This window comes from Balaenoptera physalus, assembly GCF_965194825.1.
Source record: "Balaenoptera physalus genome assembly, chromosome: 13".
Taxonomy (NCBI): Eukaryota; Metazoa; Chordata; class Mammalia; order Artiodactyla; family Balaenopteridae; genus Balaenoptera; species Balaenoptera physalus.
Window position 1 is genome coordinate 1,207,205 of NC_138892.1, and position 25,596 is coordinate 1,232,800.

The window sequence follows — 25,596 nt, forward strand, 5'->3', positions numbered from 1 at the left end:
ATTGATGTTTTCCTGGGCACTTTGTGCATCTCCTGTGGTCCTCTTTACAATGCAATGAAGGGATTGTGTTAAAACACCCCCAGGGCTGAGAGCGGGGCCGCAAACTCCCCCCTCCCTTCTTCTTCCCTTCCTCTCAGTGTCTGTCTCTGTCTGTGTCTCTCTCTGTCTCTGTGTGTGTCTCTAACTGTCTCTGTCTCTCTGTCTGTCTCTGTGTATGTCTCTGTCTTTTTCTGTCTGTCTGTGTCTCTCTTTGTCTCTGTGTGTGTCTCTGTCTGCCTGTCTTTGTCTCTCTGTCTCTGTCTGTCTCTGTGTATGTCTCTGTCTCTTTCTGTCTGTCTGTGTCTCTCTTTGTCTCTGTGTGTGTCTCTGTCTGCCTGTCTTTGTCTCTCTGTCTCTGTCTGTCTCTGTCTCTGCTGTGTATGTCTCTGTCTCTTTCTGTCTGTCTGTGTCTCTCTTTCTCTGTGTGTGTCTCTGTCTGTCTTTGTCTCTCTGTCTCTGTCTGTCTCTGTCTCTGCTGTGTATGTCTCTGTCTCTTTCTGTCTGTCTGTGTCTCTCTTTGTCTCTCTGTGTGTCTCTGTCTCTCTCTGTCTCTCTATCTCTGTCTCTCTGTCTCTGTCTCTCGCACACACCCCTACAACCAACGATCCGCAGTTTTCGGGGGAGAATCCCAGAATTCCAAGTTGGAGATTGTAACCTGCCCTGGAATCTCCCCTCACAAATTCTTTGTCCAGGTTTTTCTGCCCCTGCTTGGGAGCCAGAGAGGACAGTCTCTAATGCAGATGCAGCTCCTGTTACAATTACGTGGCCGGGATCGCCAGGAACAACCTATAACAACACACACTGAAGCACAAAAAGTGTCGTCCGTACATTGAGCTGTAATCTTTCTCTTGCTTCTTGACACAGATTTCAGCTCAGCGCCTGGAGGACACACACATACACCCAAGAAAACTATTTTTTCTACTTGAAAATTCTTCAAATATTTGAAGGGCTTTTCCCTGTGTCCTCTTAATCTTTTCTGAGCAGGGCAAACCCAGCCCCATCAATAGACTCCTCAGGAGCCACGGTCTTGTGCCCTCTGATACGCACTCGGTCCTTCAGCAAACAGCCCGAGGCCACCGTGAGCTGAGCAAACAGCCAGGAGTCCCTCCCTTCCAGGGAGTCTCTGCCCAGTGTTCCCACCTCAGCCGCCGCAGCAGCGTGCCCTGCACAGACCCAGGTCTCCAAATACTGCGTCAGGGGCCCAGTAGGCAGTGTCACCCCCACCCTAATTTTTAACTTTTATTATCTATTATCATACAGCTCAAATTTGCCTGAGTCTTTCTACTTCATGTCCTGTCCCCTGGGCATCTTTCATATTTTCACTGTAAACTTCTTGGCTTTTTTTTTTTAAATTAATTAATTAATTAATTTATGGCTGTGTTGGGTCTTCGTTTCTGTGCGAGGGCTTTCTCTAGTTGCGGCGAGCGGGGGCCACTCTTCATCGCGGTGTGCGGGCCTCTCACTGTCGCGGCCTCTCTTGTTGCGGAGCACAGGCTCCAGACGCGCAGGCTCAGCAATTGTGGCTCACGGGCCTAGTTGCTCCGCGGCATGTGGGATCTTCCCAGACCAGGGCTCGAACCCGTGTCCCCTGCACTGGCAGGCGGATTCTCAACCACTGAGCCACCAGGGGAGGCCCCCCCTTTTTGGTACTTTTAAAGGTTCGTTCATTGACCTGAATGACTTAATGCATAAAGATGCTTTCTTCAAGTTTTCTCATGTTTTTTTTTCCAGTTTAGAATCAGGGAAGCATGACCAGAACCAGAAGAGACCGTAGACATGAAATTATTTAATTAATTAATTAATTAATTCTGTGCAATACTTTTATCCTTGCTGTAGACATCTTCTTGCTGTAGACATCTTCTTTCCTTTTTTTGTTTTTTTTTTTTACAGAATAGCATAATTTTAATGACTGATTACATTCCTGACTCCTAATTCTTTATATTCAAGGTGGGCACCCTGCAGAGCCTTGTGACACATTCATGAATTTATTCTTTTATTCAACAAATTATTTTAACTTTTTATTATAAAAGATTTCAAAGAGAAGAGAGATTAGTATTATAAACACCAATGTATACACCACCCCAGTCTTAAAAAAACATTGTGCCAATATTTCTTCAAATATTTTCTCAAATATTTTAAAGCATATTCTAGACACCATAGCATCTTAACCGTAAATGCTTCAGTATACGCGTTTACTTAAAGGATGCACAGACATATAAAATCTGTATCGTTACCTGTATCCATGTATCTATCCATCCGTCCATCTCTTACAAAAGCCACAATGCCACGATCACATCTAAGGAAGGTCACAGAAATAAATCCTTTGATGTTTTATAATGTCCAATCCATATTAAAAATTTCCCTATTGTCTTCAAGGTGTCTTTTCATAGTTGGTTTATTCTCTGAGTTTGTGACTAGGTATTTTCAGGTTTTTATTTCATATGACTGTTCATCTTCCTTTATAAATCATTGATTTGTTGGAGAAACTGGTGTCTTTTGATTTGTCTGTCCTTCCCTGTATTTCATGTAAACTGCTAGATGGATCTTGGGCTTGATCTGATTCTAGTTCAATTTTCTGTCAGGAATTCTTCCCAAGTGGAGCCAGTTTCTGCCATTGCATTGCATTGGGGGGCACTTTCATCTTAATGGGGCTGAGGCTGGCGGGGTCCTCCTGATGCCCCTGACCCCCAATCACCCTTCAGTAGACGAATGTAAGGGACTGTCACTTATGACTATTGAGTAGATCGTAAGATCTATTCAGCAAACATCCCGAGGCCATCCTAATAGATCTTACATCACTAAGAGTTTACAAATGGTGATTTTCGAATTCTAACTTCACTTTTGAGTGATGGCTGGGATTTTTCTCTAAAGAAGAATTTTCTCTCATCAGTTGAAATACGGGAAGATAAACATTTGACCTTCTTCTCTTTAGTTTCAAGGTGAAGATCTGGCTCTAGCAGTGTCCCCCTTTTGACCAGTAAGGATGCACTTTTAAAGGTTCCTTCATTGACCTGAATGACTTAATTGTCATGACTCATTGTGAACATATGAGTTTTATATGTTTGATAAGTTTCAATCAATTGCAGTTTTCTTTCTTTCTGATAAGAATATCTTTCTGATATTCTTGTTGTTCCATATCGGGCCAGTACGAAACTTTCCCAACAATTATCTTTAGGTGAGAGTTTAAAGTTTTTACCAAATTTAGAAAGAAAATCTTATTTCTTCAAATATTTTCCTTTATCCCATTTTTTGGAAGTCCAATTTCGGGTGTTTTAGACAGATGGATATTGTACTACAGATAACTGAGACTCTGTTAAATTTTTTCAGTATTTCTCTTTTCCTTGTGTTTTCCTTAGTAAAATTGCTACTGCTCTATTTTCAAGTTCAATTTTATTTTCTTCTGCTATGTTTAATTTGCTCAAAATTCCATGCAGTGTATTAGTCAGTGTGGTTATTTTGTGTGTGTGTGTGTGTTTTTAGCAATAGTCTCATTTGGTTTTTTCTTTATAGTTTCTATTTCTCTGTTCGTTATGACCATGTGTTTTATTAAATCCTTGAGCACATTTATAATAGCTGTTTTGAAGTGCTTGTTTGCAAATTACAACATCTCTGTCATTTCTGGGCATTTTTCTATTGACAGATTCTTCTTGGAGTTATGGTGGTGTTTTCCTGCATGTTTACTAATTTCGGGTTGGATGCCTGGAATTGTGATAGTTTTGTTGATGAGTATGAGTTTTATTGTCTTTCCACAATTATTTGAGATTTTTACTTTGTGTAAGATACTGTTCTACTAACGGGGGACATAATCGTGAGTAAAGAAGGTCACGTCTCCTGTGGGCACGATGCTTATCATGTTGTGAGGTGGGGGGAGGGAAGACAGACAAAAGTAGGCAAATGAAGCAATAATGTAAGTTATAGACAACTTTTCCCTTACAAAGCAAAAAATGCATTTCATCTCCCAGGCTCCATGGAGCACGGGGGGGAAATGAACACTACAAAGGCTCAGAGAAAAATCTCAGTTCCATGAGTCAGATGTCTTGAGGACCAACTGCTTCCCACAATGAGCAAAAGCTTAGTATTAATGGAAAAAATGGGAGGAAGTATGTACCACTGGGAGGTTCCCACCCGAACACATCTTATTTTCTTATTGATCAAATTGAAAGAAGGCGGCCATAATTTCAAATTACAGTCTATCTTAGAAAACTGCTGGAGACAGAAGGACAGCCCCCACCAGCTGCTGAGCCGTTTGGCTCACAGAACAGGGCGGGCATGGGGGGCAGGGCCACTTGCAGAGCCCAGCGTCCCCGGCACTGACTCTCCCCGCCCCAGGCAGTGAGGAGCAGGGCCAGAAGCATTGCCGCAGCGGGCATCCTCACGGCCCCAACCCCAGAGCACAGAGGAGGCGTCGTCCTGCTCTGCAGTGATGTCCGTCCCCGGAGCATCTCTGCAGGCCCGGCTCTGGTCACAGGACGGCCCCTCTTGTGTCCACGCTGGGCATTGTGCCCCCTGCCCGTGCTGGAGCCCATCACAGACCCCCAGTCCAGGTCACAGCGCTCACCGTACAGGCACTCGCGTCACCCAGCATTTGTGATCAGATGATGAAAACAGGAGGTGCCAGCACCTGCCCACTGTAGACGAACCTGCACTCAGAAGACGCCAGTTGTCAACACTTCAGTGTTCCAAGACAGAAAACAAAATTGGGTGAACTAAGAATTCAGTTCAAGAAGATAGAAATCGAATAATAGAGCAGAAGTAAAGATATTAGGATGCCCGGGTAAATCAAAGTGAAAGCGGAAAATAATAGAAGAGATGCATTAAGTAGGTTTTGTAAATAAATTAAATAACCATTTCTTCTAAAAGACTAATAAAATAGATAAATGTCTAGCAAATCTAATCAAGAAAAAATAAGAGTGAGACCATATACATTTAACGGATTTTAAAAGAGATTAGAACTGCATACACTGGGTATTCAATCAGGGTCTGTAGGACTAATGAAAAGATATTTTAGCATAGGGTTCCATGCGCATCTGTACAGTAAATACTTTGAGATCTGGATGAAATGGTTGATAGTTTAGGAAAACACAAATCACCAATACTGGCTTAAAAAGAAATGACTACACCACTTTGGTAAGTTAGCTTGGCATATAGTAAGCTCACAAAAATCAATAGTCTTTCCTATGCTAGAAATAAAATACCTAGAAACGGAAATGAGGGAAATATTTTGTTTACAACATTGGCAAAAACTATAAAAGGCATAGGAATTATCTTGAAAATGAAGGTACAAGGCCTAAATGGAAGGAAAGAAAGTCTTTTTAAGGGACATTAAACAAGATGTGAAGTAACGTAAAGACAGCCTGTCCTTATAGGACAGGATTGGAGCTTTAGGTGTTATGCTGAACACCTAAAACTCCAATCTTTCCAATCATAATGCAAAAGTTTAATGCAATTCCAGTCAGACTACCAGGCACCTTGTTTAACGATCTTGCAGTTTATATGGAGTAATAACGTCCCACGAATAGTCAAGAAAACAAAAAGAATAATAATCGTAATACACCTGATGCAGAAGGATAACTTATTTCCAAGGCTCTTTAATCAGATCAATACGGTACTGGCCCAGGGATGGAAAAGCATATCAGAGGACAATCGGGAATTGAGAAAAGAACCTAGTCTATGGGATTTGATTTGGAGAAAAGAATGGGTTGTACAGTAAGTGCTGCCGGCTTAGCGGTGCCCCGTCTGGATGAAAAGGAGGTTCACGTCACACCAGACGTAAACATCATTCCCGATGGATCAGAGGATTACATGTGGGATAATGATAACTGCAGTGATGGTAATGATAAAAACACCCAGAAGTAAACCTTGCTGTTTTCATGGAGAATCTACAAATGAGAGAATGATTCTTAATCAGGAATTTAAAATCCATTGAAGAAAGATTTTTTTTTTTTTGCCCAAATAGCCGTGAACATCTTTTGATGGCAAAACAATGCTTTAAATAAAGCCAATATGAAAATAATATACAGCTAAAGTATTTTCAGTGCAAATGACAGATGTAACATGATTATTTGTAACAACTGAGAAGCACCTAATATTATTAGAAAGCTGCTGAGGGAGAAACCAACAAACTAGTGCCTGTTTGAGAAAGATGTCCAAACACATGATTATCTGGAGAAACACAAATAACAGAAACAATTTGATTTCTACCCCTAACCCTCAGACTAAGGAAGGGAAAGTAACATCTCTTGATGGCAGGGAAAATGGTGCTCTTTTATATTATTCATGTAAATTTAAGGGGTTAGAGTGTTTTAGAAGGCAGTCTGGAAAATTCTACTATACACTTCCATCCTGATCCTCTGAGATGCCACCAATCCGTTCTCTCTGAGTGTATTTTGGTGGGGAGGGGGTTTGCCAAATGTGTGCATTTAGACGCTGCAGTCACGTACTGGGGAATCTATCACATAGAAATAAAAATGCAATGGAAAATTATTTATGCTGAATGTGGATGTTTCGTGAAGTGCGTGTGTGTGCACGTGCATGTCTGTGTACGTGTCCGTGTGCGTGTACGTGTGTGTGACAGCGGCCGTGGTGCCCGCAGCTGCCCAGGACACAGCTGCATGGATGCCATCCGTGGAGAACGGCTGACGACAGCCACCGTGCAGCCACGTCGTGTCCCTGGGGCCTCAGAGACGTTCACGGGGAGCCTTGACCTTCAGGCTCAGGGCTCCCTTGGTCATGCCCCTCTCTCCCTTTGTTTCCGTGGGGGGTAGGGCTCGGAGGACCAGGCATAGATCCCCGCCTCCCTCCCCGCCTCCTGCTGCTTCCTCACACATGTGCTGCGGCCTCCCCGGCCTGGATCCAACGTGTGGCCCGGGAGCCCTTCCCACCAGGGCCAGGCGCAGCGTGGACGCCTTTCAGGCCTCTCCTTCTGGGGCCCTTGGCCTGCGGGATGCCCCCCTTCTCACAGCACTTTCCATATTAACGCATCACCACGCATATTTTTTCACTGGGTCTGTAGTTCCTGTCTTTCTCCAGCCCTTAATTTTAAAAAATGTCTTTGGCAGAATTTCCCTCCTACGTCTTCTTCTCTTTGAATCTCACTGGAAGACAGAACAACACCCAGGAGGGCCCGGAGGGGGCTCTGGTGGGTCATTGTTGTTTGTTAAGTTGAAACATTTTCATAACGAAATCTAGATTTCTGGCTTCTCCTGAATAAGTGGAAAGATTTGGCGATGTTCAGCCCATATCCCCACGCGGATGCACCAGCTGAAGCTGAATGTTCGCTGTTCCCTGAGATGAAAGACCTTCCACGTGGCCGAGACCCCTTCCCCTCCTGCTGCCAGCACTGGTCTGCCCTCGGTCACCTCCCCTCCATCCTGCACCCCCCCCAGGCAAGGAGTCTGCCATATTCTTACTAGCTTCTGCCCATGTGGGGCACGGAGGGGCAGGTACTGCAAGGCAGGAGGCAAGGGGAAGGGCCTTTCTTCAAGTCCGTTGTTTCTACCAGCAGCACCCCAGAAACAGCAGTCACGACAACATTCAGCTTCATTCAGGCCCCCCCGCCCAACCGGACCCCGGCCAAGCCTGAGCCCAGCTCCACGCACGCCCCAGTCCCCGCATGAATACCCCCTGTTGAAACATCTGGTCTGGAGTCTGCTTCTCTGGCTGCATCTTGACTGGACGTGTTTCCTGCATCATATGGATTTCAAAATCCAAATCATAGACTTGTCCTCCTGGTCATCGCCTCTTTTTTAAAATTTATTTATTTTTATAAATTTATTTATTTTATTTATTTTTAGTTTTGCCTGTGTTGGGTCTTCGCTGCTGCGCGTGGGCTTCCTCTTCGTTGCGGTGCGCGGGTTTCTCATTGCGGTGGCTTCTCTTGTTGCGGAGCACGGGGTCTAGAGCACAGGCTCAGTAGTTGTGGCACATAGGCTCAGCAGTTGTGGCTTGCGGGCTCTAGAGCGCAGGCTCAGTAGTTGTGGCGCACGGGCTTAGTTGCTCTGCAGCATGTGGGATCTTCCCGGACCAGGGCTCGAACCCGTGTCCCCTGCATTGGCGGGCAGATTCTTAGCCACTGCATCGCCTATATTTAGACACCATCAGTTAGCTCGCACGATGGCAGCCCTGGGGCCTCCTTCCCTCTCCTCCCCCTGGGGCGAAGGTGTTGCCCATTTCCTCGCTGCCACCTCTGAGGACAGCGAGGACGGTCCCCCAGCTCCCGCCCAGCTCCTCTCTCCGGGTCTGGACAGAGTGGTCCTGGCCCTTCTGTTGGGCTGGACGGACGGTACCGGGACCCTGCCTCCTGTAAGGACTCCTTTGCCGTGCGTCTCGCTGGATGGACTTGAACTCTGTCGGCCATGCGTACCTGCCGATTGGACCTCCCACATCCTCTGGTGCTGGCCGTGCCAGGGACCCCTCGCAGGAGGTAGTCACAGCTCCCCGGGGCATGCAGACCTTTAACAGGACGGAGGCCCGTCTCTGCCCTTCTCTCAGTGGGGCTCCAGGACAGGTGCCTGGGCTGATGAACACCTGGTCCCAAGTCTCTGGTGGGGGCTCTCGGATCAGGACCCGAATTGATGGTCAGTTGGTCCCATGTCTCGGGGAGACTCTGGAGGAGAAAGATTAGCCAACAAAGGAGAGAATTGAGGTGAGGACGGGGTAGAGGCTGTTAGCTGGCCTCCAGTCCCCAGTTCCAGTGGTTTCCAAGGCAGATCCCCCCTCGTTGCCCTTTTTCCGTGTGCTGCCCATGCTTTCCCCTCTTTTGACTGTTATAACGGGATTTCTGTAATGTACAAACAAGGCCTCCTGGTTATGACATTGCTGAGTAAAAACTGGAACTTTCTCATGCGGTAGAAGTTCTTGTTGTGTGGTGGGAATACCACTAATCACACTGTTTCTCTAGGAAAATGTGTTTCAAGTAAAAACAGCTGACAAACTTTAGGGGCACGATTCATTGGTATGTAGGGGGAATCACATAGATTATCGGGAAGTTACCTGTAGAACAGTAATTAAAAAAAAGCAAAATAGGAACAGTGCCCACTGCATTGGGAGTCTGGTTTATATGCCTATTTATGAAGTTCTGCAATTTGAACTAATATTCCCACTCTTGCCCTGTTTCTGCTTGAGAATATTTTGCTGTGTGTCAAAATCAGCACAATCAAAATCAACCCTGTCAGCCTGGCAACAGTCAACTTTCGTTACCCTGTGGCACAATTCAGAGAACCAATTTTATTCATAGCTTCATGTAATGATAGGACTGGAAATAATTTACTAGTATCCGTGACTGAGCTGTGTTTATTTTAGAAGTTGCTTCACAGGGTCTTAAACTTGCACCACACGTGATGCCAGAGGACGTTTTCCTCACGTTTCAAAGGCCAAGACCCTGTCTTTGTAGGCATCTTGCGCTGTTTAGCTCCAGTGTTTCCGGACACTTCTCTCTGTTTGAATGTGTGACCTCTGCTAACCTGCTGCCCCCTCCTCCTTCTCCCCCACTTGCTCATCGCTCACGAGGAAGCACAGACACTTCAGCCGGAGGAGAAGTTACACCTTATTTTACTTCCAAAAGGAGAGAGTTGAGAAACACTGTTGTGGACATTCAAGATGTTTTCGTAAAGAGACCAAACGCCGCGGGCAGTGTGTCTTCAGGGGTCCCCGTCGGCCGCCTGCCCCACCGCACGTACAAGCCCGTCACGCACAGAATGAGTTCCCCCTCCTCTCACTGGGTATAAACACTAGCACCTACGCAAAAATTTAAGTTTGTCACAGATGAGTAAGGAAACACAAACGAAGGCAACCCCGTCCCTGACCAACCCCTTAAACTCTCCTGAGCTGTCATAACGCGATTGGCTGCAAAGTGAATCCAAGCTGGTCATCAGCTGTCTTGCTCGATGCTTCTGGGAGCTCGCCTTGGGCTGGGCTGTGCTCTGTGACCCATGCATTTCGAGGGGAGGTGGCCACAAGGTTTTTGTCCCTCCAGGGTGGACGCTGACTTTCCAGGGGACAGTTGAGAAAGGGCCCCGAAGGGCTGGGGGAGCCTGAAAGACAGACGTGCCCGCGCCAGCCCTCCCTAAGGTCCCCAGAAGGGCGAGGTGCAGTCCTCAAACTGCAACCGCACGAGGTCATCCCACGCTCATGCTGGTCAGCGGTGGCCCCTCCGCTCTCAGGCCGCTCACCTGTGCAGGCTTCCATCCTCACACCTGGCACACGACCACCTGTTCTGAACGGTGGGCCATGCACTGCACACCTCACCCCTCCTCCCACCCCAATTGTCCTACGTGCAGGTCCTTCCGCCCAGAGGCCCCATTCCGGGCTTGTGGCCCCTCCTGCCCCTGCTCCCAGGCCCTCCCCTCCCGGGCCCCATGGCCCTCCCCAGGCACCGCTGCCTCCTACTTGTCTTGGGGTCTGGAGTGGAGAGCGCGGGCTGGGCTGGGGGGGCCGGGACTCGGCTTAGGTGGTAACAGAGCTGCTCGGGTTAAGATGGGTCCTGCCTTCCAGGGAGGAGAACAGACCGCAAAGCTGCACTGAGCATGACGTGCTCCATCTGGAAAATTCTGCGTGCCCTTCCTTTTCACATCACAGCTTCTGGTCTTCACAGCCTACTTTTGTTTCCACGTGAGCTAATCATGAAATCACGGAATGTAGCTTTGCTGCTGTGGGACCCTCTGACGGCTGAAAAGCTGTGTCCCTGCTGGGCTGCGGAAAAGCAGATGCTGTTCTGTCTCATGCTGCTGCCCCGGAACTGAGAAAGCGACCGTGGCCGCCAGGAGTCTGCATTCCCAGTCACCGCCCCCGCGAGGGTTCAGTTGCCGGCAACAAAAACCACGTGAACTAGAGGATCCCGCGCTTACATCACCATGGGAAGGTCTGGAAAAGGGACGCTAAGCCCTCCTTGAATGATTTCTAGAAAAATCCAGATGTGGCTGCAGTCAGGAAGGTCTGGGGGAAGCTGCTGATGCCAGGAACATGCTCTCTTAGCTGTGGCTCAAGGTCCACGAGGCTCTGATGCAAAGACCCCCGGGCTCTAGACCAGCAAAGCCACGTGCACAGTGCCCTGCCTCTGACACCCACGAAGCCAGGCACCCAACCCGGAACCTCTGCTCAAGCTGCCACCAGAAACCTGCGCTGACCCCAGGACACTGTCAGTGGAAACCGAGCCCTCATTTCCACCTTCAAACACCCCTGGAGCATCTGAGATCGGCAGGATCTGAGCCCCTTCTGCCTGCAAAGAGTCTGGGGACAGTGACTCCTGGGTCCGGTCCCTGTGGGGCAGGAGGAGGCCAGAGGAAGGCTGATGCCACAGCTGCCTGCTGAAAAAACACGTCCTCTGGCCATGGTCCTGCAACTCATGTTTGTCTCCTGAAAGCACACACACTTGGCAGTTTTCTTTAAGCCAGAAGAAAATCATCAGCTTTTCTCTCTTGTCCCATCTATGTGGTAGTTAAAAAAAGAAAGAAAACCAATGATTTAATCTAATTCATATGTAAACAAAGAACTTTACAGAATAATTTACTTTCAGTTAACACAGTGATGCAGGACCAGACACACAGACCAATGTCACAGCCAAGGTCGACCAGAAGCACTTCCTGTTTCGCTCTGTTAAATCAGTGGAAGAAGAAAAGGCCAGCTGAGGAACGATCTTTGAAGAACTCGTTAGCTCCTGAAAAAGAGAAGTAAATCTCTGCTTCAGACCAGCACAAAATTCAGTTCCAAATGGAGATGGAAGAGGTGGAAGGGAACGAAGATCAGGGGAGACCTTGAGTGTGGCAGGGAGGGAGGGTGTCGGAGCCCCGTTGGTCTGTGGGCTCTCACCAAGGCTGGAGCTGCAGTCATGGGCTGAAGTGGCTGCCCTCTGGGTTATTCTGTGGGCATCAGACCCAACCCCTTGGTCAGAAACAAGAAAAGAATATTTCTCTTCAGGAAGATCTTTCTAACGGTCCAAGTTGCTGGTTGCAGCTACCTCTAGAGGTAAGAAACCAGCCATGGTTAGAGCTGCTCAAAAAGACTAACCAAACAAACAACCTGATTTTAAAAAATGCGCAAAGCATCTGAACAGTCACTTCACAAAAGAAGGTGTATTGATGTCAAAGAAGCATATAGAAGTATGCTCAAGGTCATTGCCCGTTGGGAAACACAATGTAAGGCCACACACAGTGGTGCTATGACATCCCACTGTGGTACCCATGTGGGGGCAGGGAGCCGACAGTGCCACGTGCTGGGAGGGCGTGGAGGGAGCACAGAGAGACCCAGCCCCTCTGGAGGACAGCTGGGCCGTCTCTTCCAGAGTTAGACATCTGGTTACCACATAAACAGCAACCCAACTCTTAGGAATGTACCCAAATCGAAAACTCATATTCACACAAAGACTCGTATGTGGATGTTTATAGCAGCTTTATTCACAGCTGCCAAAACTAAAAGCAAGCAGGATGTCCTTCAGCAGGAGACTGGATAAACTGCCTGTGGTTATCCTTACAATGGAGGACAATTCAGCAACAAAAAGGAAGATCTACACCAGCATCGGTGGATCTTACGTGCATTTTGCTAAAGCCCACAAGGCTGCATCCTGTATGATCCCATTTATACCACATTCTGGAAAAGGCAAAGCTATAGGAACAGAACACATATAGATGGTTATCAGGGTTTGGGGGTGGGGGCAGGATTGGCTAAAAAAGGGGACATGGAAGGTAATTTTTAGGGTAATGGACCTGGTCTGCAAGATACTGTGGTGGCTACGTCATTCTCTGCATCTATCAAAACCCACAGAACAAAGTGAGGTTTACTTTGTGAAACTTAAAATAATGAACCAGAAGGTGAGGGGATCCCAAGATGAAATGCAGACCTTGACAGATGAATCTAACTGTATTAAACATGTATGACATGAACTTGCTGAAGGGGGTGGGAGAGAAGGAGCTTATCAAAGTAACTTTGGAAATGGCGCTGTGATTGGAAACCGTAAAGGTAGACAAAGGAACTGGTGTTGGCCCTGTTCTCTAGGTGGTAAACTGGTTCCCACAGGTCAGCAATTCTGTAACTATGTGTGTACCAGGGAGAGCAAGTGAGTAAGTGATGTAGATCTCTCACTGTCAGAGAAGGGGGTGACAGTCAAACAAAGGGAAGACTAGTATGGACGCTGATGCTGAATTCATTCTGACACGAGAAAGCTACACACACACACACACACACACACACATGCACACGCACACACACACAAACAGGCACCCAGACTGTGTACATAAAATCCAGCTCCAGGGGCACCCTGCAGCGGTCCAGAATCTCCAAGTGCTAAAAAAAAGATGGGAGCAGGTCAAAGGACGCAGACGCCAACCTGACAGACCTTCCAAGGCCATAGCTGGGCCAGCTGGAACAACCAAACACATAATGATATAACTGATTTATAACCCCCCCGAATAAAATAAATGTCCACGAGGCCACACTGATATCAACAAATGCCTCCATAAATAAATAAATACATGAAACGGACAAATATTTCTTGTATAAAAACTCCAGATAATAAAAGGAAAAGTAATGAGGGAAATAGAAAATCATCAGAACACCATGGTACTAACAGCTGCAGGAATGAGACATTGATGGAGTCTGAAATTAACAGGGGCTTCAAGGAGAAAAGAGATAGTTGCGACTATAGTCTTGGAGTGTCTCCCGTGAAGTGTTTACTAATGACTGTGGCGGCTTTAACACATGTCCGCCAATTACTGGATGCTCCTTCTTCCAGGATGTGCAGCTTGATTCTCCTCCCCTTGAGTGTGGACTGGACTTAGTGGCTCTCCCCTAACAAACAGAGCGTGGAAAGAGAATAATAGTGACGTCATGTACCATTAAGAGGTAAGATAAAATGTCACGTCACCTCTGTGACATCCACCCCCAAAACCCAGTGTAATCATGGGAAAACATCAGAGAAATTACATCCTACAAAATACATGATCATAACTCTTCAAAAGTGTCAAGGTCACGATAAAAAAGAAAGACCAAGACATGGGCAAAGATCAGAGGAGACTAGGGACACATAATCACTGAATCATGACGAATGTGAACAGGACGGCCTAGACTGAATCCTGTAACAGAAAGGTCATTGTGGGGAAAACTGATGAAATCTTTCATTTAGTTCACAGAATAGAGTCAATGTCGATTTCTTAGTTTAAATATCTACACCACTTAATAATGATCCAATTTTAATAAACTTAAGCTGTGTTAACATTATGGGAAGCTGGGTAAAGGGTATACAGGAACTCTCTGTATTATTTTTTCAACTCTTCTGTGAACCTAAAATTATTTCAAAATACTAAGCCAAAAACTAATAATTCCAAGACTGTACTTCAATGATCTAAGTTTGGGGCATTAATGAACAAGTTGAAAAAAAAACCAGTGAAAAGTCTGGCCAGTCAAGGATGCTTTGTGGGGGAAAACAAGCTCCTTCAAAGCTTGAGGAGCCGTAAATGCAGGACCCTGCAGGACTACACACTCCTTCCTCCTCCAAGGCTGCACACCTTCCTTTACATTTAGGCTGGATGGTCACCTACCTGAGACCCCTCTCGGTTCACTGGAGACTTCCCTTCATAGTAAGAGGGTGTAGGAGCCAAAAGGAAACTGCCACTGGTAGGTAGATTTGCCGGCTGGAAAACCCTCCAAACAATGGCATCCACTTTGGGGGTTCCCTTTCACGTTGGCTGCCTTTCCCTACAATGGGTCTGGCCCTGCTGGGACTCAACACTTCTGGCTCTCTTGCTGCTGTTGCCAGATGCTCCTGGACAACCCAACCCAGAAGACCCTGTTACCCGAGAGACACAGGCTGCCTTGTTCTTCTGAAGGGCATTCACCCTGTGTCTTTATTTTATTGAAGAAAACAATGTAATGGAAGCAAATCTACATCAGGCCAGTGCCCCACGCGCCTGTCAGGACGAATCTGTCAGCTGTGCCTTCGGAGTCCTCCACCCTAAACCCCAGGGAAGGTCAAGAGGAAAACAGAAGGTTCCGAGGGAGGAAGGAGGGCCAGACAGCATCAGCAAACAAACATGCTACCTGGTGATGGACGTTGTGAAGACACTGGGTCCACTGGTGTGGAGCTTCCTTTCCTGGGGTGTCTTGTGAAACCGGAGGAGATTTACCTATGCCATGAGCTATGAGTCAGCCTGAAGACAGGGGCTTGGCCACAGTGACCGTTCAGGACACCGGCTCTGTGATTCCAGCATCTCTCACACAGCTGACACTCCCGGCATTTGCTGGTTGTGTGTACAGAATGGTGTAAGAGTCTGCCGCCATAAGCCCTGAACCTATAATGCTGATGTTCTAATGTAACAGGAGTATTTTCCCCCTTGAGATAAAATGCCATTGAATGCCATCTGTGCTGCCTGTAATTTTAGCCATAAATCCTGGTTGTATTTATCAGAGATTTGTTTTTCAAGATGGCTAATTTTAGTCTCCAATTCAACTGCACACTAATTTCCTTGTTTCTTTCTTGCTGAGAAATCTGATATAACAGCTTCTCATAGAAAGGGCTTGGCACGTTCCCAAAGCCCTGCAGCTTCATTTACTTAGAGGTGGTTTTCTGTCTTCCTCTCCCTGCCCCCTTCGTGTTTGGGCAATGCGGGTAGAATTCAGAAGAGTTGAAACAAAAACAGGATTGTCCTTGTAGAGACGCAGAGGGAGTGAGCCAGGTTGGGTGGGCTTCGGGGCCAGGGGTCAGCCTGCTCTGAGCGGTGGGGGTCCCCTGTGCTTGGAGCCGCTGGAGGGGCTCCCCATCCTGGAGAGCGAAGGAGAGAAAAGAAGATCTTCCAAGCCCAGTGCCGCCACGACAGTCCCTGGGCACCACGTTACACTGTGGAAAACATTTGGAAAGTTTCCTTCATTTTTCTGATATAGCTGAAGTGATGCATAAGATTGGCTGAAAGTCTAAATCTAATTACACTAGATAATATGGAGTAGCCCGTCAATAGAGAAGAAATTGTGTGATGGAAGCTTTTTAAAAAAAGGCACTTAGCCATGAAATCTGCATATACCAGTAAATTTTACTTAGAGCAACCAAGATATTCATCTCCTATCCTATTTCCACAAATTATGAGTTCTCCGGGGAAGCACAGTGAGTTGGGTGGAAAATTTTTAAATTGGAAGCAAACAGAAGGGCACGATCGACTCTGGGAAGCGGGTCCCTCGAATGCTGCAAAGGAGTCTTGCTCGCAGCCTCCCCCAGGATGCAGTTCACACCTGGGGCGGCGGGGGGTTTGGGGGGAGCGCAGAGCATGCGGACACACGAGCATCTTAGAAAGCTCTCTGAGCTCAGGAAACAGACTGCTGGGTTGAGGACTCTCTTAGATGCTGGATTATGTTCACATGTGATTGTTGGGGGGAAAGAACCAACTTCACCATTAGGCGAAAGCTAAATGCAGCTACTTTGGGGGGCTGCACGAGCACAGCCCACTTGCTCTGCAGAAACTCTCGCTGGTACCGCTTCAAGGACATGGCTCAGGAGGTTAGCAGCTCGCCAAGGTCATGCGAAGTACAGAGGCTCCAGCTCTGTTGACCCTTGACCCCACTGTATCCTCCAACCTAACAGCGCCAGGCACGCGGCAGGTTCTCAACAGTTGATTATTGAATCTATCGGTGAATGTTGATTATATTTATTTTTGTATCTTAAAGTGAAAGCGCATGTACTTATTCAAACAGAAGTAACCAAAAGGCGGCCTCTCTAGCTAAGTAAACACACAAATCAAATGCGTGTATTGATAGAGACCTTGGGAAGTGGGCACCTCCTGGTGGGGGGTCAGGATGAGGACCTTCTCTCCCTCTGCCATCCCCCCGTCTGTCTGTGGGTCTGTCCGCGGCTGTTTATGGGGACTTAAAGGAGACCAAGCTCTAGCTACGATGACAGACCAGAGAGATGGCAGGTCCTACCCTCTCCGGATGCTGGTTCCCGGGATGTTGAGGAGGGAGAGATGGAGACACTGACCTCGGGGCGGAGGTTTGGACACAGACATCAGCGTCACAACCAGGCGAGGCCCGGGTTCTGGGCAGTCAGCCAGGGGGTCTGGGCGAGTCCAGGGTGACGGAGTGAACTGAGATGGCAGGGATGCTGCCGTCTGCAGCCTGTGACCTGGGTCATTCGAGGGTCACTGTTTGCAAAGGAGCCACCCGCCCTGCAAACTGCAGGCCCTGCTTCTGCTTCTCCCAGAGGCTGGGCAGTGGCGGGGGAGTGACTGCGGCTGTCCCCTCCCTGTGGGACGGGGGGGCAGTGGCCTCTCAGATCTAGGACGAGGGAAGGAATGAGAGGGGCTGAGGGGGACCTGAGCTGGCCTGAGCGCCCACGAGGCCGGGCTGGATGCCTAAACTCCAGGAGCTGAAAGTCCACAGCAGCAGCGGCCGGAATCCCGTGTCACTTCTGTCGAAATGCCCTCTTCTCTGTCTCACAGGGACACATCCGCCTGGGACGGGCAGTGTCCTGGCTCGGGGGTGCAGGGTCCCAGCTGCAGGGCTGTGCCGTCTGCCCGCAGGGTCCTGTGCAGCCCTGGATGGGGGCCCAGCCTACGACAGCCGGGGGCAGCACTGCAGCGACTGCGGGGCGACCCGCGGCCTGCCACACGTCTGGGGCCTTGCTGGGTGGTCGCCTCCCCGCCGTGTCTGCGGCTCCCGCGGGGATCAGGAGCACGGAGGCGTCCCGATCCAGTCCTCAGCTCCATGTCCGCTTTGCCTGACGAGGTCAGCCTCACTGTAGAAAGTCCCGCACCTCCAATGAATGTTTCCATTGAGTCCGCAGTGATCGCGTGGGAACCTGGATGGCCGGAGGGCCTCCCAGACGGCAGGGTCTCAGCGGCCTGGCTCCTGGGGTGTCCCCAGGACTTAACAGGGCTTGGCGGGATGCTGGGTCTTTACTGGAGCACGTCTTCCTGCTGGAGACGGAGGCCAGCTTCCCTAGGTTCTCACTTTGTGGCCTTCAGTCCTGATGGCTGGTTTCTTCTTACGCTTTGCCGCTGCCCTTGGCTGGGGCTGGGAGGGGCTCCCCCTTAGACTCCTGCCCGTGCAGACCTCCTAGCTCCCTAAACACGAGCGGCCCACCCGGCCTCTCTCCATCCAGAAAGTTCTTTGTGCAGATACCTCCTGACGGCCACCCCTCCTCCAGCAGGCTCTGCCCAGAGGCCACCCTCCTAAGGACGCCCTCCTGACCCCCTGTGTGCACACACGCCACACACATGTGTGCATGCAAACACTCTCACACTTGTGCACACTACACGCGTGTGCAGGCCAAGACACACACTCACGTGCACGCCGCCGCCCACCACCGCTCCTTTGCTTTGTGCTTTTCACAGAGCGCTCGTCACCTACCATAATGTGCATCTTGTTTATTTGGTGAGTTGGCTGCCTCCCCAGCTAGACTTTATGAGGGATTTTGCTTTTGCCTGTTTCATTCACTCTAGTGCTCCCACCACCTAGAACAGCGTCTCTCACACACAGAGGGAACGTAATAAACGTTTGTTAAATAACCAAACCTCCTTCTTCTGCAGTCTCTTGACCGCCTCTTGCCCCTCCACAAGGATCAAGGCCATTCGTCCCAGAAGCACTGATTGACTGGATGCCGGACCCAGGGGTGGGCAGCTTGAGCGACCCCTTCCCTCATCAGCCGTGGCTTATTGGGGTATCATTGCGGGATGCTGCGTCTTCACGTCCCCCGGAAAGCCTGGTGCTTGGTGTCACGTGCAGAAGGGTCTCGCTGGTGGCTCATTATTTATTTATAAGTTGATGGATTTCAGCCCCTCGTGGCGGACGGAAATAGCCCAAGTAGCATCCTCAGGAAACTAGAAATGGTTGAGATACTAATTCCACGTTGTTCTTGTCTACTCGTAAAGTAGGCCCCTAAAATCCCAAGTAAAAGTTTGGTAGGTTTCAGTTTCTGTTACCAAAACACATACAGACATTCAGCAGTAACACCGCTCTTCACGCTAATTCTACGTAATACTCACATTGTCGCCTACACTTGGCAACGTATGTTCCCTGCCCTGGGGTGGCTCCCGGGACCTTTTCCTGACAGACCTCCCAGCCGTGATCATCCAGTGGGAGATCTACGGGGCCGGAATGGTCACACCATCCTCGCATGGTGGACCATTCCCCAGGAGGGTCCTGCGTGGGAGACAGACAGGAGACCTTTCTCTGTGTGCTGTCTCTGCAAAAAGCAGGAGACTGGAGTCACCCTCAGCCCCTCCGTGGCCCCCGATCCTCACCCCCAGCCTCACTGGTTCTGTTCTGTGCTGAGAGTTTAGGCTGTGGATCCTGGTGGGGGTGGCGGTCCTCCCCCCTGCTGAGTCTCCCAGGAGAATAGGTGGGCAGTGGGGTGACCCTGATACGGAGCAGAGAGAGGGGACCTGGTGGGGCAAACTCCCTACCCAGGACGTGTGCAAAATCTCTATCCTTCCATTACCCACAAACTCCAAACCCCGAGCTCTTTCTAGCAGAAAATCTCCCCCAGACGTCTGAGAGCCACTTCCACCACGGGCCATGCACAAGCCTATTTTGAGTGTTTATTAAGTATCTGCTGAATAATGGGCTCCTGTCAGCATATTAACAGGAGCCCAGAGGACCATCCTTCGACTCAAAGACCTTCATCCACAAAGACACACGGGTCATTTGCATTTCCACCTTCTGTGCTCTCATTACCATTTCTTTTATATGTTACTAATTATGTGCCTTTATATTTCTCTTTCCTTTTCTTCCATATGAGAGCAATTGAATTGCTTGGTGAACAATAGAAAGGGAGAAATTTAAAAGCACATTTGCACATAAACACATTCAGTGGGCACGCTTTCTCCCAGACAGGCAAGGTTGAGGGCGCCCCCTGGGAAGGTGAGGTTCGGCGAGGGTGGAGAACAAGGGGGCCGCGGGGTCCCGCGTCCAGGAGTCCAGGCTGATTGCATAAACACCTTCCTCTCTCCACTTATTTTCTTCACCAGCAGAAGAGCTTTGCCTTCTCAAAAGGCAGCTGCTGATGCATAGGGATGGCTTAAAAGAGGAATCTTGAGCTGTTTGACAGTGTCACTGAACAGATGGATGCAGCTTCAAAGTTTCTTCTGAAGGAGAGAGCCGAGTGTCCGCTGAGGTCCTTAATGAGACATGAGAAGAGAGGGAGGGAGGGTGAGGCCGTGGAAATCACCAGAGCCAGAGACACAGCAGCGGTGAGACGGGAGGCAAGACCAAGGGAGAGAGAGAGTGCTGAGGAGGGCAGGAGGGCTCAGTGGGCAAAGCCGATGGGCTTGATGTCCTCCTCTACTCTGAGCCCTGACCAGTCAAGGTGCCCTTGAGACCTGCACAGATGGCAACATCTCTCCCAGGGGTCATTAGTACCTTATCATCAGCCCAGTTCAGTAAAATCACATGCATTGCCCATCCATCCAGCTGTTTCCCCCTCCCTTCCCCCTTCTTCCTTCCTTATTTCCTTCCTTCCTTCCATTTCCTTATTCCCTTCCTTCCTATTTCCTTATTTCCTTTCTTCCTTATTTCCTTCCTATTTCCTTATTTCCTTCCTTATTTCCTTCCTTCCTTCCATTTCCTTATTCCCTTCCTTCCTATTTCCTTATTTCCTTTCTTCCTTATTTCCTTCCTATTTCCTTATTTCCTTCCTTATTTCCTTCCTTCCCTCCTTCCTTCCTTGCATCCACCCATCCCTCCCTCCTTCCATCCCTCCCTCCATCCACCCTGCCATCTGTCTGTCCACCCATCCACCCATCTCAGTCATCAGCTCTGAAGGCGCTGGTTCTGGATAAGGTTGTCTGGGTCTCAGTTCAGGCTCCACGATATAACAGCTGTGTGTCTTTGCACAAGTATGTCATTCTTTGTGCTTCTGACTCCTTGCGGAGAAATGGGGGGAATTCAGTTAGATGAGAGCTGCCACCTACTCACCTATGTGCCTGGCCCACATGGAAGCTGGTGGTCGTGCTGGGTGTTATCTAGACCTGAGTGGTTATGGGAGGTTCGGGGGAGGCTGTCTGACCACACTCCCAGGGGAAGGGAGAGGCGCCTGAACCAAGGAGGGGCTGGGGACGGACCCAAGAGCAGTGAGGGGAGGGCCTGATGGGGGATGGGGATGAGAAGTGTTTCAGGAAAAGCAGGAGTGTGCTTTTACCCGCAGCGTGTGCCTCGGTGGTCTCACGGTCCAGCTTCTCTATTTGCCCACACGGGCCACAGTCTGGAGTCGTATGGGTCTGGGTCAAGGGTCCTCATTTATGTGTCCACCGCTGAGGAAATGACCACACCTTTCAGGCTTTGGTTTTCTCACCTTCACAAGTAGTACATTAATAGTTCCTACCCCAATGTCCTTTTTGAAGATGTAATGAGGTAATCTACTCACTTGTAAGGATGCATCAAGCCCCCGAAGTGTGCCAGGCTCTGATCTGAGTGATGAGGAGACAGCAGTGGACCAAGCAAAGTTCCCGACGTGGCGAAGCTCATACTCCCCTTGGCCAGAGGCACAGCTATGCACCCTCTGGGGACAATAAGACCATCGAGAGGAATTAGTAGGTAAGAAACTGGAGAGCGAAGGTGAGTTGGACGGAGGCCTCTCTGCTAAAGTGACATCTGCAAGGACCCTTGAATGGAATGAGGGGTTGAGCCACGGAACATCCTGAGGACAAGGCAGAGGGGGCAGTGAACACAGGAGATGTTCTGCCACCCCCCAGTGTATTGACAATAGCTGACCATCAGCCTCTCCGCTGTGAGATGAAAAAGGAAACAAAAAATAGAAAAAGACTAGTGCTAGCCAGCAGCTAACATGCTTCCCTTCCTAAATCCTGTCTTTCCTTCCTGAAATACATCGCTTTGAAATTCATTAGTGGTGCTATTCGTGCTTGAAAACTCTCAGTTTTGTTCATCTGAAAATACTCCATCTCTCTCTCCTTAACAAAAATATTGGCATGGGTTGGCCACCCTAGTTGGACCGCTATTTTCTTTCAGCTCCTTGAAGATCTCACTCTGCTGTCTTCTGGCCTCCAGGGCTGCTGAGGGGGAATTGTCTGGAATCCCTCCCTTTGTGTGGGGTCTGTCCTTTCTCTGTGGCTGTTTTTCAGATTGGGTTGACTTGGTGATTTGCGTTTTCACCATGATGTGTTTAGGTGAGGCCTTCCCGGAATTTATCCACCTTGGGATTTGTAGTGGTTCTTGGATACGACATTGATTCTCTCATTGTCCTTCATTTTTGTCTCCATATTTTTCCTTTCACCTTATCCATTTAAACTCGTGCTCTCCATCATTCTTTCTTTTTTTCCTCTGTGACTCTTGTGGACACATCAGACCTTCTTAATCTGTTCTTCAAGTTTCTTCATCTCCCTTGCATTTTCAGTCTCTTTGACTTCCTGCTTCGTTGGGAAGCTTTTGAGTGACACGTCTTTCCACTTAGTGGTGTTGAATTGGCAGTTAGTTTTAAATTTCAATAATTATGTTCTGAAGTCCTAGAAGTTCTATTTCATTCTTTTACAAATGCACCTTTCCAGTTTTGATAGTCTCTTGTTCCCCCATCATACTTCCAATCCCCATCTTTTCCTCTGAACTTATTAAATATGCTTATTTAAATTCTGAATTGGATACTTCCAATATCCTCAGGCTTTGCTGACTTGATTTTGCATTTCTTTTCTTCCCTTGACTCACACATTCAGGTGGCTTTTTCCTTTATGAGGCTCGTGATTTTTAATTATAATCTCATGCTCTCTTGAATAATGTGTAAAGTATAACCCTCTAGGTAAGCTTCACGCTTGCTTCTGCTAATTGCTTGGTGGCACTGCCAGTCCAGCCCTCTTTAAATATTTGGCTTTTCTCCCTTCTCTTTTTTTGGTGTCGGGTGGGCAACACAAGGGAGTGAATTCCAAATGCAAACCAAACTAAGTGTGTGTTTGGGTTAAGGTGAGGGCATGCTGGGGGCGAGAGGTGAGGGTTAAGGTTAATATTTTAAAAAATTACTTTTAGTTTTAGGCAATTTTCAGAGCAGTTTTAGGTTACAGCAAAATTGAGGGGAAGGCACAGAGATCTCCTACACCCCTCCCCCTGCTTGCACAGCCTCCCCTACCATTAACCAGAGAGGGACGTTTGTTACAATCAGTCCAGAGTTGACATCAGGGCTCAGGCTCATTGTTGTGCCTTCTGTGGGTGGAATCTTTTTATTTTATTTTATTGTTTTCTGTTTCACTCAGTGCCATGGTTGAGAAAGCAGCTCTTTCCTGTGAAAATTAGACTTTCTCTAGTCCGCACATTTTTGTTTGTTTTGTTGCCCTTTGGGGTTTTCTGGGCTCACAGACATCTCCATTCTGAACTCTCGCGCTTTTAGGGCCCGGGCCCTGTCCCCCTCCGCAGCACAGAGCCCACTGGAGCCCACTGGCCTGCCAGCCCTGTCCGCCTGTCCTGCTCCGCTGAGGGCTGGTCCTGGTGTCTCACTTCTCATTTTTCCTGGACCTTGACTGCTAACAGACCTTTGTTACTAGTGTGGCCACCACTGCCTGAAGGGCTGTGGGCATCCGATCCAGGATTTTAACTGTTCTGAACCAGAAGGCCTTCTCATTTTCCCTGACCATAGCCATATAAACATCTCCTTTTATTTCTTCTGCGTGTGATATATGTGCATGTATGTGCACATGTATGTGAATGAGATCGTCCAGTGGTGGTAGCGGGGGGTTTCTTAGTTCAGTACTTCCAAGATGAAGACCCTGTTGTGGCCCATTTTTGCTGGATCCCCCGAGACACAGGATTTCCAGAGAGAAACACCTGGGTCACTCATCACTCAATCTTGCTGGTGGCTCACGGCTAATCCTTCGCCATAATGAATTCTCAGCGGGAAGAGGCAGGTGCCTCCCCATCCCTGGAAACCAGTGTTCCGGGGACCTCTGAATGGAGAAGCTGATTTCAAATCCAGAGGCATCAGCGCGAGGATGAAAGCACTCATTGTAGTCCTGCCGTGTAACAAGGATCCTTTCTTCTTGCTTCTATTTTTAGATATAATATGCAGCCACACTCCACTTGTTTGCTAAATGAACTCATTTTTAATCAAAAATTGCTGTCATTAATTATCGGCTGTGCAATCAATATTCATTTCCATTCAGCAGATGAAACTCCCTCTTGTGTTCTCCCACCTGACTCACACCCCCCCCCCCCACCAAAGGGAAATTCATTTCCATCAGGCCTCTGCGCATCATTAAGAGGTAGTTCGTCTTATTACAGCCTGTTATTAATGTTCAGAATCCATTTAATTTCACTCTTAACTGACTGTAGCAATGAGATAATTGATTTCCCTGGGGAGAGAATGGTGAGGGGAGAAGGGCCCGGGTGGTGCAGGCAGCACGTGGTCCCCAGACCAGGAGGAGGCGAGGCTGGGGGTCCTCCCGGCAGGAGGGCGGGGACGTCGCCTCATCTCCCACCCTCTCCCGCCACCACTCATCCAGGTCCTGGGTCTCCTTCGGCAGCTCGCTGAGTCTGTAATTGGCTGGGGTTATGGAAAGGAAAACAGGAACCCAGGCAGATGCTCAGACCACAGGAGAAGGTCGCGGCTGTGCCTGTGACCCTCCGCCGGGCCCCTCCTGGCGGGAGTCCCCATATCAAAAGAGTGGCCTGGCTTGGACGGCGTGGCTGCATCATGCGCTGGGGAAGCTTTGTGAGGCGCATCGTGCCAACCGCCTGCATCTCTAGGATGGGCCAGATGGTGCAGAAAACAAGGAGAGGAGACCACACCCAGGTTCCCCAGTGGCCTGGACAGAGGGATCTAAAATTTACAGTAGACTGTGGTTCAGGAACCCACTTGCACGTCATTTTGCAATGCAGGGTGTTTCCCCATATACTGATAGAAATGTAGTTGAGTTCCCAGGCTAGACCATATAAAGCTGGTTGGCTCACAATGCAACTGTAATGTTATTTTCTGCATTTAATAGTGAAAACAATATTTCTGGGATTCTCATAAAGAAAGTAAATAAGAAAAAATTTTCTTGCATGCGATTTAAAAGTTATAAAGAGTAACAGGCTGGGAAAGGCATTCCAAAACACTGCAACAACGGCAATAGCCATGTATAAAATATCTGATGCTTGAACAAACACATATTTGTGACTTCTGTACACCAAAATAAAGTTAAATGGCCAGCAAATAGGAAAATACTTGAGATTTATATGACAAAGAGTAAATACACTCTGCATAGAAAGTGCTTCTACAAATCAATACGAAAATGATGAAAATATTTGAAAATGGGCCAAGAAAACCATATGGCGATTTAGAAAGGGATACACACAAATGGACAACTAACAGACCAGAAAACACACCACCCCACTGACAACGAGAAGGACATGTTCCTCAGGCCTCAGGAAGTGCCTCGTGTCCGTTGGAACAGGTGTTGTTTCCGGTGGTGACAACCGGGGATGGGGGAGGGGGCGTGGAGATGCTCTCATCCAGGCTGGTGGAGTGACCTCACATCAGGTTCCCAGAGGCGCCTGGAGAGATGGCTTCAGAGGCTTCAAATGGGCAAGAGTGATGTACAGGCACGTTGCTCATGACGGGGAAGACAGGTGTCACCCCGAGGTCTTGCCATAGGGAATCAGTTCACCGAT

General features: G+C 48.5%; 2 long non-coding RNA genes across 2 annotated transcripts in view; one reads left to right on the top strand and one right to left on the bottom strand.

Annotated features, from left to right (window-relative positions):
* Positions 1-25,596, top strand: part of LOC309641544 — an 800,613-nt gene that overhangs the window by 286,726 nt on the left and 488,291 nt on the right. The gene's annotated exons all lie outside the window — the stretch shown is intronic.
* Positions 7,988-17,262, bottom strand: LOC309641140. The gene is made up of 3 exons (XR_014252541.1): positions 15,067-17,262; positions 8,402-8,644; positions 7,988-8,119 (listed from the first exon to the last, which is right to left on the bottom strand). It is a non-coding gene; the product is annotated as an uncharacterized lncRNA (long non-coding RNA).